Below are 18786 nucleotides of genomic sequence, written 5' to 3' on the forward strand. Positions count from 1 at the left end.
GTAGTTCTATAGCATGATGTCCCCAAATGTTTTATGTATTTGTGTATTTGTTTTATTACAAATCAATGGTTTGTGTTTTTCTACTGGTGGTGCATGGCCTCTCTATGTGTTCCTTGCCTCCAGGTTGTGAGAAATATATGATGCAAATATGACCTAAAATGATGTTGGTGAGCGGGAAAGTAAGGTGGTTAGCAGATTTCTCAGTACTTACTACAGCAAAATAAAAATGCAGTCTACCCTCTCTCTTTAAATGTAAATTACAGGAAACATAGGAAAACTAACAAATGTATATTATTATTAGAATTGTTACAATGCTATTAAAAAAGTAAAATTTCTACTTCAAAATGTAAATGGGATAATGTTGCAAAGAAAAAACTAATTAGCTTATGTAATAAATTTACCTTAACATCTTAATTTATCTTAATATACATTTTTGTCCCAGAGAATGTTGTCAGATAAGATCAGCCAATACTGCTGGCTAGAGACCTTGCACTAAAACAGTTAACTGCCAAGTACACACAGATACAACTACTTAAAGGGACATTAAACACCTCAATGTAATATAATTTTTTTAATTACATGTAGTAAAACAACTTTAAAATATATTTTCATTATTTATTTTGTTCTCCTTTCCTGTAATTTAGTTCTGAATATTATGGGCTTTCCAATTCATGTTAAACATGCAAAGGCAGACAGAACTATATTCCAGACAGTAACTGGTGCACACAATAAGCCATTTATAACCATTCCTAATTGGCCTTACCAGAAAAGGAAACCTAAGTTACAATATGGCGGCACCCACCGCTTTATGGACATTAACTTTACCCTTATTTTTTCATATTTAAACAACTAATATAATTTTTAAAAATACATCTACAAATTATTCTCATCTCTCCTCATCTTTGCTCTGAATACATAATTCAAGCAATGATTTATTTAGGGCCAGATTACAAGGGGAGCAGTATTTAATGCTCCCACTAGTGCGCTAACTCTGCTAGAAGTAAGGTTTGTGCACGCAGTGGGTAGTGCTCGTATGAACGAAAAACGTTTTCTCTCACATGCAAACCCAATGCATGCAAAAAGCTTAACTTCAAATATCGTGATTGTGGTAACGTATTCCCCCATAGAAGTCAATGGAGCAAGAAAAGTGGGAAAAAAACTAACACCTAATCAAAGTGTGCTAGCCCGACAAGAAAATATAAATATTTCACATTCCAATGTTCTTCACATAGAAGAATATGTTCTACTAATTCAACTTGTAATACGAGCACTAAACCTGCAATAAACCCCTTTTCCTTGTGCGTAACTGTTAGCGCACCACTTAAAATATGACCCTTAGTGTTTAACATACGTTTAAAGCGATACCCATCTCATTAAAAGTAAAACAAAAATCTAATTTTAGTGCACAATACTGGATTTCAAATCTGACTAGAAGACTATTTACAATATACTTTTGCTTGCAAAAGATGCTTCTGGGAAAAGTGAATTTCAGATGCATATACCACAGAATGTGACAGTATGTTTCTTTTAATAACTTTCACCTAGATTACGAGTTTTAACGCTGAAAAAATGGCAATTTCAGCGTAAAAAACGTAACGCAGCTATTAGTCTTGTCGGTATAGCTATACCGCAAGCATTTTAGCCTGTAATGCAACGTCAATCCAGCACTAAAAAAAATGACGTTTTTGCGTGGGATTTCCATAGCACCGGTATTACAGGTTGTGCAGTGAGGCTTAAATGCTTGCGTTACAGCCTATACCAACACGATCCATACCGCCATCTGAGAGCAGTAGTTATGAGTTTTGCGCAACAAAACTAAATTACAAAAAATATCAAACACTAAATTACAAAAAATACCAAACACTAAAATATAAAAAAATAACAAATTAAATTATCCAAAATAAAAACAATTACACCTAATCTAATAGCCCTATAAAAATAAAAAAAGCCCCTTCAAAATTAAAAAAAACCCTAGCCTATAATAAACTACCAATAGCCCTTAAAAGGGCCTTTTGTAGGGCATTGCCCTAAAGAAATCAGCTAAAAAAAAGTAAAAAACAAACCTAACACTAATCCCTGACGATCCACTTACAGTTTCTGAAGTCCGGACATCCAGGAGGCGAGAAGTCATCATCCAGGCAGCAAGGTCTTCATCCATCCAGGCGGTGTCTTCTATCTTCATCCAGGCAGCATCTTCTCTCTTCATCCAATAGGATGAGAGCTACTGAAATTCTATTGGCTATTCAAATCAGCCAATAGAATTTCAGTAGCTCTCATCCTATTGGCTGATTTGAAAAGCCAATAGGATTTCAGTAGCTCTCATCCTATTGGCTGATTTGATTTTCAAAAATCGAATCAGCCAATAGGAATGCAAGGGATGCCATTTTGAAAAGGCTCCCTTGCATTGAAAATTCAGTGTATGGCGGTGACCTGTATAAAGAGGAGGCTCCGCACCGGATGTCTTCAAGGATTGACCTGCTTGGCGCCGCCGGGATGAAGATAGAAGACGCTGCCGGGATGAAGATAGAAGATGCCGCCTGGATGAAGATAGAAGATACCGCCTGGATGGATGAAGACCTCGCCGCCTGGATGAAGACTTCTTGCCACCTGGATGTCCGGACTTCAGAAACTGTAAGTGGACCGTCGGGGGATAGTGTTAGTTTTTTTCCCATTGATGTCTATGGAGAAAGCGTGCACGAGCACGTATTCTCAGTCCTTGGATTTTGTGCGGTATGGAGCTCATCTCCACCATAACACATGCACAAGGCCACTTTTTAGAAACTTGTAATGGCAGCGCTATGGAGGGTGAAATAATGCAACTTTTATTGCGTTCGTTTCGCACCCTCTATAGCACAAAACTTGTAATCTAGGTGATAGTTTTTTAAATGGAAAGTGTAAAAGTGTAAAAATGAAACACTCCTTAGTACATAAGGACTGGATAGCCTAGTCCGGGAAACTTTATTACTCCCTCCTTTTCAGCCCCTTTCAATAACTGACACCACAACAGAGACGGAGGAAAGACCAACCAGGTTGCATTTATTAAACTATATAAATATAATATCAAGCTTTTAAATGACTGGCATATTTAAATATGCGTGACAGAAATGAGTCCATAACAGTACTCCTACATTAAGAGGTAATGGCCTAAATTTCAAATGGATATGGCTGAGCCTCCTGATAACTCCACACCATCAAATACCAAGCTAAAGGAGTAAAAGGAGTTCTCCTGGCCTGCCTACCTGCGAGGAAAGGCACACTATGCCCACACCTAGTGTAGTCTGCCAAATCCTACCAGCCTGACTACACTCCACCCCAAAACTGCAACCTGCTCAAGCCGAATAAAAGACTGGTGGAGAACTAAAGTCTTGGCTCAACTAAGATGTCAACTCATTCCGCCCGCTTTCAAATCTCAAGGGAGGGAGGGTGGGCATCTCAGACTTCTATTAGCAGGCACTACAGGTATAAAGCAGAAACTTCCAGAACCACTGCTTTTAAACTACTGGTAAGCCACTCACATTCTCCTCACTTCAGCCCTTAATACGCTCAATTTTTGTGTCCACATCTATCATGTTCACTAGTAGGTTGCATGACTATAAAGATAATGGTCTCACTCACAACTAGGTAGGTTCAGGAGCAGTTAAAGGGATAGTCTACATTAAAATTGTTATTGTTTAAAAAGATAGATAACGCCTTTACCAACCATTCCCCAGCTTTGCACAACCAACATTGTTATATTAATATACTTTATAACATTTAAACCTCTAAATTTTGCCTGTTTCAAAGGCTCTATAGGCAGCCTCATAATTACATGCTTTTGTATTTGCTTTTTACAACAAGAGACTGCTAGTTCATGTGGTCCATATAGATAACAATGTGTTCACGCCCCGATAAGTTATTTAAGATTTAGCACAACACAGTACAAACTGCAAGTCAATAGATAATAAATACAAAGTCATGTGATCAGAGGGCTGTCAGAAGATGCTTAGATACAAGATATTCACAGAGGTAACACGTATATTAATATAACAGTGTTGGTTATGCAAAACTGGGGAATGGGTAATTATCTATCTTTCAAAACAATAATAATTCTATTGTAGACTGCCCCTTTAAGCCTTACTGGGAGCCAGCTGGTTATTGGTAGCTACACATACTATACAGTATATACCTCTTGTCAGTGGCTCAACAGATGTGTTCAGCAGCTCTCAGTTGTGCATAGTCGCTCAGGAGCGGACTTCAACTATGTGTTTAACCCCTAGACATCAAACTGTAAACTATATACAGATACAGATTAGTGCATGACCAGACTAAACAGTCTCACATTGAGATAAAATGTTGCTTTGATAAAAGAAGTCAGATTTGATCTCACAGCTGTCCCACATACTGCATGGTGTCCCATTTTAGGCACTCTAACCTATTTTTAACTCCTCCCTGTAAGTGCCACTTTGTGAAACTGGGGAACACATAAAAAATACCACAAAACACCTGGCATTACACTTGGATTGCCCAGCCATGCCCAGGGCCTGTATGAAGATGGGTAACACACAGCTATTTTCATAATTATTCATAATGTACAGGTTCTACAGTATATAGTCTTTTTCCTTTGTGTGACACCTAGCATTAGTTTTGTCACAGGGAAGTGACAATTTTATATAAATTAACATTTTGATCCTTTGGGCAAACTAAATACCACTGCCCATACACACAGTTGTAAGATTTCCACAAGAATGTCTGCTCTGTGCACCTGTCTCATGCTACTACCATATAATTGTTTACATGTACTAAATTGAGTTCATTCACAATGCAGAATTCAATTCTTTTTGTTTTGTATACTTTCTCTACCTCTCCTTATTGGCAACACAGACTGCTCATTTTCTGTTCAGCTGAGTGAAGCCTGTACTTATGCGTACGGAATAAAGTTGCTACCTTTTTTCTTAGCTATTTAGGAGGGGACATGGCGTAAGAGTGGCTATTTATGTGATCTATTTGCTATATAAATCACATGTACAATAGAGGAGCACACTGTGGAAGTGCAATATACCAGTGCACTTTGCACCAGTGTTACAGTGTAGGACTTTGCCAAGGACTGCTTAGCCACGCCCACTGCCTGACCAACTCCCTACCCAGATCCACCACTGATAGAGCACCCTGATCCCCCTAACTGAGCCATCAGCCTCCCAACTTATTGCCCTCTGAAAATGTTGGGAGGTTTGCCAGCACAAACTATTTCCTCTTAATGGTGACCTTCTGAGTGTCTGCATCTATTGCTCTTACTTCATCCACTGGAAGCAGGTGGTACATCTGCACCTTGTGCTTTCTCTCCCCAGTACTGCAGACAACTGGTGTGACTCTCTCTTCTACACACTTGATGAAGGTTGTACATGATGATCACTCACGCATTAGGGATGCCAGATATCCCCTATAAAAATACTGGGCAATCTATAGGTGGGCATGATGGTCTGTGGGTCACACAATACCCCCCACCAAAGTTCTACCTTAGACCATATTCTTGATCTAATCATTTATATATATATTTTGTTTTATAAGAAAGCAGTCATTATACCCCTACAAATCAATAATTGTACCTCTTTGGTTTCCAGTAACACATGTAAATAGTAGAGATTTGACCCCTTCCTGTTTCTGCCCCTCCTTTCTTTCTGCTCTATATTTGTAATGCTTTGAGTAATAGGAGACCTTTCACAATTAACTCTCAGGGACTTTTAAGTATCTGGTATTTTTGTGAAGATTTTATTGGATAGCCTGCTAAAATGCTGCACTGTCCAGTGAAATACTGGACACCTGACAACCCATTTAGCATCAGCAATTTAAGTACCTGGCACAGCTACATCTCCTGCCTGCCTGTGTCTCTCTACTTTTCTGCCTTTCTCTCTTCTCCAAGTAGATTTGGAGTTTAACCAACAGTTCAGATTTTGTGACAGTCCAGGTGACATTTTGAGAGCCAATACAGATTTTGATTCTGTGGGGTCTATTTATCATTGCGTCAATCTCAACACATTCGCTGGAATCAATAGGCTCGCCAGACATCGCTACCGCGAATATAAAACGGCCTTATTTATTAAAATGTTTGTCAAAAACATGTGCGTCAAGTACAAAGCGATGAGCATCAGACTGTTGATAAATAGGAGTCATCGATGTCGCGGATATTCTGTTTTTTACAACTTTATTTATACCATTTAATTTCTGTCCATGAACAAGCACATTTCTCTAAAGCTAATCTTTTATTTTTCATCTGTTAATGTCCAAGAAATAGCTAGATTTATACCTGAACAAATGATAATATCGGATAGAAATTTATTTTCTATGGCCTAGATTTGGAGTTTGGCGTTAGCCGTGAAAACCAGCGTTAGAGGCTCCTAACGCTGGTTTTAGGCTACCTCCGGTATTTGGAGTCACTCAAAATAGGGTCTAACGCTCACTTTTCAGCCGCGACTTTTCCATACCGCAGATCCCCTTACGTCAATTGCGTATCCTATCTTTTCAATGGGATTTTTCTAACTCCGGTATTTAGAGTCGTGTCTGAAGTGAGCGTTAGACATCTAACGACAAAACTCCAGCCGCAGGAAAAAAGTCAGTAGTTAAGAGCTTTCTGGGCTAACGCCGGTTTATAAAGCTCTTAACTACTGTGCTCTAAAGTACACTAACACCCATAAACTACCTATGTACCCCTAAACCGAGGTCCCCCCACATCGCCGCCACTCGATTACATTTTTTTAACCCCTAATCTGCCGACTGCCACCTACGTTATACTTATGTACCCCTAATCTGCTGCCCCTAACACCGCCGACCCCTATATTATATTTATTAACCTCTAACCTGCCCCCCACAACGTCGCAGCCAGCTACCTACAATAATTAACCCCTAATCTGCCGACCGCGAAGCGCCACCACCTACGTTATCCATATGTACCCCTAATCTGCTGCCCCTAACACCGCCGACCCCTATATTATATTTATTAACCCCTAATCTGCCCCCCTCAACGTCGCCTTCACCTGCCTACACTTATTAACCCCTAATCTGCCGACCGGACCGCACCGCTATTATTATAAAGTTATTAACCCCTAATCCGCCTCACTAACCCTATAATAAATAGTATTAACCCCTAATCTGCCCTCCCTAACATCGCCGACACCTAACTTCAAACATTAACCCCTAATCTGCCGACTGGAGCTCACCGCTATTCTAATAAATGTATTAACCCCTAAAGCTAAGTCTAACCCTAACCCTAACACCCCCCTAAGTTAAATATAATTTAAATCTAACGAAATTAATTAACTCTTATTAAATAAATTATTCCTATTTAAAGCTAAATACTTACCTGTAAAATAAATCCTAATATAGCTACAATATAAATTATAATTATATTATAGCTATTTTAGGATTAATATTTATTTTACAGGTAACTTTGTATTTATTTTAACCAGGTACAATAGCTATTAAATAGTTAAGAACTATTTAATAGCTAAAATAGTTAAAATAATTACAAAATTACCTGTAAAATAAATCCTAACCTAAGTTACAATTAAACCTAACACTACACTATCAATAAATTAATTAAATAAACTACCTACAGTTACCTACAATTAACCTAACACTACACTATCAATAAATTAATTAAATACAATTCCTACAAATAACTACAATGAAATAAACTAACTAAAGTACAAAAAATAAAAAAGAACTAAGTTACAAAAAATAAAAAAATATTTACAAACATAAGAAAAATATTACAACAATTTTAAACTAATTACACCTACTCTAAGCCCCCTAATAAAATAACAAAGACCCCCAAAATAAAAAATGCCCTACCCTATTCTAAATTATTACAGTTCAAAGCTCTTTTACCTTACCAGCCCTGAACAGGGCCCTTTGCGGGGCATGCCCCAAGAAGTTCAGCTCTTTTGCCTGTAAAAAAATAAACATACAATACCCCCCCCAACATTACAACCCACCACCCACATACCCCTAATCTAACCGTAACCCCCCTTAAATAAACCTAACACTAAGCCCCTGAAGATCCGTCCATGAAGAGGTCCATGATCCGGATGAAGTCTTCTATCAACGGCATCTTCAATCTTCTTTCTTCCGGATCCATCTTGCAGACCTCCGACGCGGAACATCCTCTTCTCCCGACGCCTACTAGCCGAATGACGGTTCCTTTAAGGGACGTCATCCAAGATGGCGTCCCTCGAATTCCGATTGGCTGATAGGATTCTATCAGCCAATCGGAATTAAGGTAGGAATATTCTATCAGCCAATCAGAATCAAGTTGAATCCGATTGGCTGATCCAATCAGCCAATCAGATTGAGCTTGCATTCTATTGGCTGATCGGAACAGCCAATCAGAATATTCCTACCTTAATTCCGATTGGCTGATAGAATCCTATCAGCCAATCGGAATTCGAGGGACGCCATCTTGGATGACGTCCCTTAAAGGAACCGTCATTCGGCTAGTAGGCGTCGGGAGAAGAGGATGTTCCGCGTCGGAGGTCTGCAAGATGGATCCGGAAGAAAGAATATTGAAGATGCCGTTGATAGAAGACTTCATCCGGATCATGGACCTCTTCAGCTCCCGCTTGGATGAAGACTTCATCCGGATCATGGACCTCGGAGGAGCTCTTCAGGACGGATCGGTGAACCTGGTATGGTGAAGATAAGGTAGGAAGATCTTCAGGGGCTTAGTGTTAGGTTTATTTAAGGGGGGTTTGGGTTAGATTAGGGGTATGTGGGTGGTGGGTTGTAATGTTGGGGGGGGTATTGTATGTTTATTTTTTTACAGGCAAAAGAGATGAATTCTTTGGGGCATGCCCCGCAAAGGGCCCTGTTCAGGGCTGGTAAGGTAAAAGAGCTTTGAACTGTAGTAATTTAGAATAGGGTAGGGCATTTTTTATTTTGGGGGTCTTTGTTATTTTATTAGGGGGCTTAGAGTAGGTGTAATTAGTTTAAAATTGTTGTAATAATTTTCTTATGTTTGTAAATATTTTTTTATTTTTTGTAACTTAGTTCTTTTTTATTTTTTGTACTTTAGTTAGTTTATTTCATTGTAGTTATTTGTAGGAATTGTATTTAATTTATTTATTGATAGTGTAGTGTTAGGTTTAATTGTAGGTAATTGTAGGTATTGTATTTAATTAATTTAATGATAGTATAGTGTTAGGTTTAATTGTAACTTAGGTTAGGATTTATTTTACAGGTAATTTTGAAATTATTTTAGCTAGGTAGCTATTAAATAGTTCTTAACTATTTAATAGCTATTGTACCTGGTTAAAATAAATACAAAGTTGCCTGTAAAATAAATATTAATCCTAAAATAGCTATAATATAATTATAATTTATATTGTAGCTATATTAGGATTTATTTTACAAGTAAGTATTTAGCTTTAAATAGGAATAATTTATTTAATAAGAGATAATTAATTTCGTTAGATGTAAATTATATTTAACTTAGGGGGGTGTTAGTGTTAGGGTTAGACTTAGCTTTAGGGGTTAATACATTTATTAGAATAGCGGTGAGCTCCAGTCAGCAGATTAGGGGTTAATAATTGAAGTTAGGTGTCGGCGATGTTAGGGAGGGCAGATTAGGGGTTAATACTATTTATTATAGGGTTAGTGAGGCGGATTAGGGGTTAATACATTTATTATAGTAGCGCTCAGGTCCGGTCGGCAGATTAGGGGTTAATAAGTGTAGGCAGGTGGAGGCGACGTTGTGGGGGGCAGATTAGCGGTTAATAAATATAATATAGGGGTCGGCGATGTTAGGGCAGCAGATTAGGGGTACATAGGGATAATGTAAGTAGCGGCGGTTTACGGAGCGGCAGATTAGGGGTTAATAATAATATGCAGGGGTCAGCGATAGCGGGGGCAGCAGATTAGGGGTTAATAAGTGTAATGTTAGGGGTGTTTAGACTCGGGGTACATGTTAGGGTGTTAGGTGCAGACGTAGGAAGTGTTTCCGCATAGCAAACAATGGGGCTGCGTTAAGAGCTGAACGCGGCTTTTTTGCAGGTGTTAGTTTTTTTTCAGCTCAAACAGCCCCATTGTTTCCTATGGGAGAATCGTGCACGAGCACGTTTTTGAGGCTGGCCGCTTGCGTAAGCAACTCTGGTATCGAGAGTTGAAGCTGCGTTAAAAATGCTCTACGCTCCTTTTTTGGAGCCTAACGCAGCCTTTATGTGGACTCTCAATACCAGAGTTATTTTTATGGTGCGGCCAGAAAAAAGCCGGCGTTAGTTTTTCGGGTCGTTACCGACAAAACTCCAAATCTAGCCGTATGTATTTTTTATACAAAAAACTGATATATATTTTCACATAAATTAATGTTTATTTGTATTTCTAGAAATCATGATATGCCTATCTCATGTTTTTTTTTTGTTTTGTTTTTTAAATGATTATTAATGCTAGAATTTGTACATATATCTTTGCACATACTTGTATATATATATATGTATGTGTTATGTCAGAAATCTATTGCAAACATATTTACATGTCTCTAAATTCTTTTTTTTTTTTTCTAAACAATGCTGTCTTTCATATCTCTGTGTTTATTTATACCACTATATGTACTGTATATAGTGTAAATGTATTATTATTTTGAGCAGGAATAATTGTGAATATAACATGTAATCAGGGTATCATATGTCTTTATTTGCAATCAATGGATATTTTAAGAGCTGTGGCAGTTTTCTCTCTGCACCTGTGTAACCCCTCCTGATTGCAGTCTAGTTTTAAACACCACCCCTACACAGGTGTTATAAAATGGGCTGGCATATAAGATGACATTTTTAATGAAAATGAAATTCAAGAGAAGGAAGAAAACCACTGAAAATAGCATGACAGTAAAGAGGTGATTTTAATTTCTTATGTATCTGATTCAAGACAGTTTAATGTTAGGTGGGCTATCCCTTTGATCGATCAGTTTAAGATTATATTGAATCAAACATCATTTGAATTTTAAAATCATTAAAATATTACACTGTGTGTTCTAATGTCATCATCAATGTTTAACTTTAATACTAATTTCACATATACATACTTTCAAAGTATAATACACAATGTAACAAATGGCACTTACAAGTTCTGATGAGTGATCAATGACACAAGTATCGAGCAATTTGATTAGTTAGTGATAGTATAAAATGTATATTTAAATCAGATTGGCTGATGTCATAAATCATGGGATTATGCATTTTCCAATCAAAAGTGGTGGAAAATATCACGTTTGTGGGTTGTTTTTGAGTATTGCGTCACATTTAGGGTTGCCACCTCAGCCATGTTTTCCTGGACACTTATGAGTTACACATGCTGCAGGGTGTGCAGGCAGGAACATGAACAGCACACAAATAGTGACACTGAACAGCACTATTCTGCACACCCTGCAACATCACATTTGGTGTGAAAAGTGTTGCGTCAAATTTGGTGTGAAGTGGAGAGTGGGACTTGTATTACATGCCTTAAAGGGACATAAAACCCATTTTTTTTCTTTCATGATTCAGATAGAGCATACAATTTTAAACAACTTTCTAATTTACTTCTGTTATCAAATTGTCTTCATTTTCTTGTTATCCTTTGTTGAAAAGCTGGGATGTAAGCTCATGAGTGTGAACGTGTCCACAACACTATATGGCAGCAGTTTTGCAACAATGTTATACATTAGCAGGAGCAGATTAGCAGAAAGCAGCACTATTTCTTGTCATGTGGTGCTTCAGGCATGTGCATGCTACCTACCTAGGTATCCCTTCAACAAAGAATTACATGAGATGAAACAATTTTGATAATAGAAGTAAATTGGAAATTTTCTAAAAAAAATTGTATTCTGTATCTAAATAAAGAAAGAACCTTTTTGGGTTTACTGTCCCTTTAAATATGGTGAAAATAGATACTTAAAAAAAATGGAAGTAGCCTATATTATGTTATGAATTTATTTCGTTTTTATCTCTATATCTACTAGTGCACCAAATTTGGAACAATACTTTGCACCAAATTTGACGCAACACTTGTCGCACCAAATTTGGAGCAATAATATTGTCCCCTTGCTTTGTAATGAGAGACACAGATGTAACATAAAACATAAGTAGCAATTAATTTATTTCATTTTTATCCCTATATCTACTAGTGCACCAAATTTGGAACAATACTTTGCATCAAATTTGACGCAACACTTGTCGCACCAAATTTGGAGCAATAATATTGCCCCCTTGCTTTGTAATGAGAGACAAAGATGTAACATAATGCTTAAGTAGCAATTTATTTCATTTTTATCCCTATATCTACTAGTGCACCAAATTTGAAGCAAACCTTAGCACCAAATTTGGAACAATAATATTGTCCCTTTGCTTTGAAATAAATAAATTACCTCTTATGGATTATGTTACATCTTTGTCTCTCATTACATTTTTATCTCTATATCTACTAATGCACCAAATTTAAAGCAACACTCTGCACCAAATTTGGAGCAATAATATTGTATAATTTAGAAAGAGTATACAATTTTAAAAAAAGTTTCTAATTTACTTTTATTATCTAATATGCTTCATTCTCTTGCATCATCAAACATAACCTTTCTGTGTTTTCAGACTCCCATTGATTTCTATGGCATTCTCGGCCTCAAGGATGGCAGTTTGAACGATAGGTACGCTGCGTCGGAATTGGCGCGAGCGTACCTGTTGAATGTTTGATAAATTGGCAAGAGGGTCAAATGGAATCGAATGTGACGGCGGATGATCAGTATTCTGCTCGAATAACAAGCATCGATCTGCATCGGATTGATATTGCAGGAGCGTATGTTATAAGTCACACATTTCAACATTTGATGATCTTGACACTTTTGACGCGGACTTCCAGTGCATTATCATTTGAAGCTTTGATAAATCAGCCCCTGTATGTAATCAGGCCTGCAAATAGAAACAGGTAATGTGATCACTCATATGGACTCCTCTATTCTAAATGGTAAATGTTAGTTGTAAATAAAACTCTTTAATTATTTTATAATAAAAATAATTATTTGCACTAAATCATTTAGTTGCTAAATGGCAAAAAGAGATTGTATCACGAAGAAAGAAAATAAAAAGATAACATACTGTATTTTCGCTCAGACAGTGCCACCATGTGGAAGAAACTAACAGCAGAAACATATCTAGAAATTCAATTAAATCTTGTAAGAAATTTTAAATATCACTAAGAATTTAAGCAGATAATGGTCTTATCTTAATTTAGTTAAAGAGCCATGATACCCAAATGTTGAAACACTTGAATGTGATGCAGCATAGCTGAAAAAAGCTGACTAGAAAATATCACCTGAACATCTCTATATAAAAAAGAAAGTTATTTTACCTCAAAATGTCCTAAGTATTCACAACCCATTGTAAAGGACTTTAAGCAACAAATCAGTATGCCTGTCCCGGGACAGGCAAGGGAGTGAGCCTCATGCACACTCATGTATCCAAATAAGGGCCAGCACTCCTGCAATTAGTGCACGTGTAGACTGGGGTAAAACTGCCAAACCCCACAAGTACATCCAGTAAACGTGAAATGTCCACAGCACTGTAAATTTTCAATTATACTTTATTCAGACATAAAAAACAACTGTTTTTTATGTCTGAATAAAGTATAATTGAAAATTTACAGTGCTGTGGACATTTCATGCACACTCATGTTATTTCCCTATTCAGTTTAAGGAAGTTTTCTATGAAATCTCATGAGAGTTAAGTGAAATCTCATGAGATCACAGTAAAAGAGTTCATGACCTAAGCACTGTTGATGCTGATTGGCTGCAGTTCATTTCTTCATTATTTTTTTTTACCTGCAGCTGGACAGCAGCTGAAGTATAACGTTTTACACAGAACTTACTCTGGTGAGCTGAGGAAATTGTGAGGTAAAATATCTTCCTTTTTTACATAGAGATGCTCAGGTGATATTTTCCTGTCAGCTTTTTACAGTTATACTGCATTAGTTTCAAGTGATTTAGCATATGAGTATTATGTCCCTTTAAGGGAAAATCCAAGAATACTTCTTAGCCCCAATGTTGTTCATCTTCTATGAAGGGCTCCCACTTATATCATATTTTACAAACTTTTTCAAATTAAAATATTTTTTATTGATTTGAACATATATACAGTTATATAACAGCATAGAAATAAGCATGTATTACAGCAATAAAACAGTAGTAATGAATGAAAGGGGTAAAGTAGAGGGAAAGGAAAAGTTGTGGTTATTTGGCAAAAACATATTTACATGCCCAAAAATGAAGCGGTAAAGAAAAACCTGAATGTAGTTGATTTATATGTTAGTAATATGTAGGATAAAGCAGCCCAGCAAAAAGCGTAAGAAACAATGGGAGACAGACACCTTAGTTCCTGTAAGGTAAGTAGATCAGTGGTGAGGCCGTTGTCTTTCCCCACATTATTATCCCTGTTCCAATAAAGCCACATGTTGAGAGAAAATAATCTAATTTATTTACCTTCATTTAGTGAAAGATTTCAAGAGTTACGGAACACGTCACAGAGCTCTTCTATTCATAAATAGAGGGGCACTTTATTTATTGATGAGGCGCTTAAGACAATTCACCATCATTTTGAACGGGGCTAGTTAATATTTTACTAGATATATTGTATATTTATAATATAAAAAAATGTGATATTGTCTGAATACATTAGCAATATCTGTGCTTGGTTTACAATCAGAACTATCTAAAGATTTAATAGAATTTATAAAAGATTTGTATTTCTTCTTTTTAAGACTATGGTCCATAGGTTTCCCAATTTGTTGCATTCTGTGTGGAATTTGGAATGTGTTCTGAGTTGTCTACACGTATTTTGGAAATGCCTTTATGATGTTTTGAGCTTTAGTTTCTGACTAAATTTAACCCAGTTTATGTTGCTTTTTGGCTAAGGCCAAATTGTTTATTAGGTCATTATATTTCTACCTATGCTGTTTATTTCAATTGGTCTGAATTTTAATCCATTCTCCTATCATGGTGCATTTATGTGCTAGCCAATTAATAGAGTGGTTAGTATCGTCAGTACCTAGTTTGTGTTGAGTAGATGAGGTGTCTAAAAAATAGTGTCATCTAGTCATCAATGACCTCTATTTGGGGAAGTATGAGGAAAGGTAATGGTATAAAACATTGAGGAATGATCAGACCACATAATATGAAAGATATGTGACCTACTTAAGAGAAGTAATCAAGAGGGATCCAGCACACCTGTAATTCTGTGCACGCTGCAGGGGAGATTGCAAGCCCTTCAATCCTAAAAAATCCACAAAGGCAGCAGACAATCACCTTATATCATTTATTGGCACTCAAACCACAACATTTTGGGAATTACCCCTTAGTCTACTTAAGAGAGCAAGACCTGAGAGGTCAGTATATATATATATATATATATATATATATATATATATATATATATATATATATATATATAGTCAAGAGAAGCTTTAAAGGTGTTAAGTATGTAAGGTTTAAAAAATTGGGATTTTGAGCAGTGCATTCCAAAAATATTCGATTGAGGTGTTAGAGATATGGGAGGACCCTGCAGAGGTGTCGAGGGTCAGATGTCTCGTATATAGAGAGGGTCTTTTACATCATCCACTAATATGTTCATGACAGATTGAAAAAAGTGGCATGACTAGTTTTAGGGGGGCATACACATTTACAAAGGTTATAGGTTTGCCAAAAAGTAGGCCTACTATGTATTTTAACAATATGGCAACTCATTTGGTTTAAGTGGTTAGAGCGAAAAAATTGTGTGGGATAATGATATTTGGCAATATTATTGTGATTAGATCTAATTAGGCATGTTTCTTTTAATAGCAGCACATCAGCTCCCTTTTAAGGCTTTTAATGCAAGCGATCTGTTATGAGGGAAAAAAAAACCCTTACATTTTGAGTAAATATATTAAGAGGCCCGATTACGAGTGGAGCGCAAAATGCACTTTCCCAGTCACGATATTTACGCTACACTCGTAATATCAGCAACGCAATTGTGCGCTGGTATTTCAAGTGGCCCACTATGTGTGCTCGCGTTCGCATTGCATGGAAGCTTTGCTCTTCCATAGGCTCCAATGGGAGCCACATTCTCAAGCCGTGAGACATGGCAGGAGAACTAGCGCAGCAAAGGGCAGCAAACTGAAATATATATGTATATGAATATATACATATATATTTATGTGTTAATATGTGTATATGCTCCGGGAAGGAGAGAGGGAGCACCGACCGCCCAGCCAGCCTCCTGGCTCGGAGGACGGGTTCCTCACCTACTTTTTCCAGTTTTAAGTAAGACCAATGGAGAGTCTGAAGAAGTAGAATAGGGTATTGAATCTGTAATAGAAAAAAAGAGTTAAGTAACATAAAACACACAATTATTAACTAAGGCTTCAGTGAATTAGGACAAAGTCTGAAGCTGGCCAGTGGAGATTCTAGGGGGAGCAAGTGGTACAAGGCAATCCCATTCTTCTATTTTGCACCCCCATTGGGCTAATGAGGAAGGTAAAAAGTATAAATAACTGTTCTCTGCCCCTGTCCTTTTAGTCAGCCCATGTTCCTTAACTTTCTATCCACACCCAGACCACCTTGCTCTGCCATCAGAACACCTTGGACTCCACCTACCCCTTCATTGAACCTGCCCATGGAACACCTGTAACTACGCCTTCACCCACCCTGTCAACACCAAAAACCATGACTAAACCTAGGAATGTTTGCCCCACAATAAGGTTTCTGTAACCATCACTGAAGCTGACATATAATAGAAGAACCAAATTAGTATTGAACAGAGTAATATTAATAGTGCACATTGAGATATCAAAATCTATATTGTAGTATACCTGGGAATAAAAAGGTAGGAAACTAGGGTATAAAAGTAAAGACATAGCCACTAAATAACTAGGGGGATATTTATCAAAACGTCAACTATATTGCATTCTCGGGTGTTAATACGCTCGCCTAACATCACCAAACATCTCGGCCGTGGATCTGAATACTCTCTCCTTATTTATAAACAAAGCAGTCAAAAACCTGCGCACGAAGTACGGGAGGATGAGCATCGGACTGTTGGTAACTAACTGTCATCGATGACGCCGTTATTCGGGTTTTTCACAACTTTATTTATACCAACTAAACTGCTACAAAGTACACTAACACCCATAAACTACCTATTAACCCTTAAACCGCTGCCCTCCCACATCGCCACCACTATAATAAACCTAATAACCACTAATCTGCCGTTCCCAAAATCACCGACCACTAATAAAAATATTAACCCCTATTCCGCCACTTCCAGACATTGCCGCTACTAAATAATCTTATTAACCCCCTAACACGTCAGCCCCCCACATTGCAAAAAACTAAATTAAGCTATTACCCCTAAACCTAACAACCCCTTAACTTTAAATTAAAATTACAACATCCCTATCTTAATATAAATTAAAACCTGTATAATTAAAATAAACTAAGTTTATACTATAAATTAACCTACCCTAACTATTATACTAAAATTACATTAAACTACCAATAAAATAAACTAAATTACATATTAAAAAACCTAACCCTACTAAAATTGTTTAAATATACAATTAAACCTTATTAAAAAGTAGTAAATTACCACAAATAAAAACTAAGTTACAAAAAAAACAAACACTAAATTACAAAAAATAACAAACCATATTATCAAAAATAATTTTTTTTTACATCTAATCTAATAGCCCTATAAAAATAAAAAAGCCCGCCCAAAATAAAAAAAACCTAGCCTACAATAAACTACCAATGGCCCTTAAAAGGGCCTTTTGTGGGGCATTGCCTCAAAGATATCAGTTCTTTTACCTGTAAAAAAAAAATACAAAGACCCCCCCAACAGTAAAACCCACCACCCAACCAACCCCCCCAAATAAAAACCCTAACTCTAAAAAAACCTAAGCTACCCATTGCCCTGAAAAGGCCATTTGTATGGGCATTGCCTTTAAAAGGGCATTTAGCTCTTTTACTGCCGAGACCCTAATCTAAAAATAAAACCCACCCAAAAAACCCTTAAAAAAACCTAACACTAACCCCGACAATTCACTTACAGTTGTTGAAGTCCTGCATGAAGGGTCCATCCAGCCGGCGAAGTCCTCATCCATGCAGCAAGAAGTCTTCATCCAGGCAGTTTCTTCTATCTTCATCCAGCCGGCGAAGTCCTCATCCATGCGTCAAGAAGTCTTCATCCAGGTGGCCTCTTCTATCTTCATCCAGTCGGCGCGGAGCGGGTCCATCCTGAAGACATCCGACGCAGAGCTCCTCTTCTTACGGTTGCCGCTGTAAATTGAGGCTTCAATGTAAGGGACGCAATTCAAGATGGTGTCTATTCTATTGGCTGATTTGAACTGCCAATAGGATTTCTGTAGCTCTCATCCTATTGGCTGATTTGAACAGCTAATAAGATTCAGAAGCTCGCCTCCTATTGGCTAATTTGAATTTAACACTCAAATCAGCCAATAGGAATGCAAGGGACGCCATCTTGAATTGCGTTCCTTGCATTGAAGCTTCAGTTTACAGCAGCGACCGTAAGAAGAGGAGCTCCACATCGGATGTCTTCAGGATGGAACCGCTCTGCGCCGGCTGGATAAAGATAGAAGAGGCCAGCTGGATGAAGACTTCTTGCCGCATGGATGAGGACTTCGCTTGCTGGATGAAGATAGAAGAAGCCACCTGGATGAAGACTTCTTGATGCATGGATGAGGACTTCGCCGACTGGATGGCTATTAGATTAGGTGTAAAAAAATATTTTAGATAATTTGGTT

This window comes from Bombina bombina, chromosome 6 (genome assembly GCF_027579735.1).
Source record: "Bombina bombina isolate aBomBom1 chromosome 6, aBomBom1.pri, whole genome shotgun sequence".
Classification (NCBI taxonomy): domain Eukaryota; kingdom Metazoa; phylum Chordata; class Amphibia; order Anura; family Bombinatoridae; genus Bombina; species Bombina bombina.